Raw genomic sequence first — 1,214 nt, 5'->3', positions numbered from 1 at the left:
ATTCATATGTCTACCCCGGTTCTTGTTTGTTTTCACCTTCACGGCCTCACTCTTACTCCCACTCACATTCACCCTCGTCTCCGTTCCTTCCTCCACCACCTTCCCCTCCCGTACGCTCAGTCTCCCATCACCTACAAACACGCACACGCCAATTGAAAGTGTAGCATTATAGGTTGACAAATTATGTGTCATAAAGTACAAGGTGGGCAGGAGAGAGAGTTTATGTAACTGCTGTCACAAGGCCACGAGACGTCGATCGATTTGTCCACGTGACAGGTTGGAATTCGCGGACCGCACAGGCATTCACAATCTGTTGAACTTGACCATCCTGATGAGCGCTATCTTCGAGTTGACCGAGTCAAACTCAGTCTCCCCTCCCCGCTTCATTTCAAACCCCGAACTACCTTTCTTTTTTGTTTGGATCATCCTTATTATGATCTACGTTTTTTCCTGGATATACCTAAGAGATCGCGCACCATGTCCGCCTACTCTTCATCCTTCTCGACAGAGGGAGTCGACGTCAGACCCAGGAGAGCCTAAAACTTGGAGGGGTGAGTTATAAACAATTGTGTGATTAACTAATTGCCTAAGGGAAGAGTTGGTTGCTTAACTGTTGAAGTTGAAGTAAATCTTTGAATAGGTGCACACAGGTAGTTGATAGGAACATTTTGATGGCATCACTAGAATAGACTTATAGTAGCCTCAGTGCCCTCCACGTTGTCTCCAAACATCTTTGGTGACTGAGCATAAGAAATGTGCATAGGAGTGTGATTGTCTAACGGAGCGGAGGGCGTGTAATTGTAGCACTAATCTATTTTCCTGTCAATACAATGTGGAAGTGTCGTGCGTTTTCTATAGTCATTACAGCAGTGTGTTCGATGAGGAGGCCAATAAATGAAGGTCTTGCTGTTGCTTTCTTCCTGTAGACGAGAAAGTGATGACGTTTGTCGTGCCGAGTGAGGAAGCAGACGAAACACATCTGCGTGTGGTGTGCTGCGAAGAAGAGTGGCAGACAAATTGGATAGAGTGGGAGGAGCAGCAGGCGTTCTCCGCTCCGATTAGGGTACTTTATAGGGGTGAGTGAGGGTGTGCATTTGTCATCACTTGTGGAAAACACTTTAATGCCACTTAGTAGGATTGTTCTGATATGATGAGATGACCACTTCACAGAGACTGGTACATGCAGCAGTGTGGGTGTGCATGCGTGCGTTTGA

This window comes from Echinococcus granulosus (genome assembly GCF_000524195.1).
Source record: "Echinococcus granulosus chromosome Unknown EG_S00207, whole genome shotgun sequence".
Lineage (NCBI taxonomy): Eukaryota > Metazoa > Platyhelminthes > Cestoda > Cyclophyllidea > Taeniidae > Echinococcus > Echinococcus granulosus.
This window is presented reverse-complemented; position numbering follows the sequence as displayed.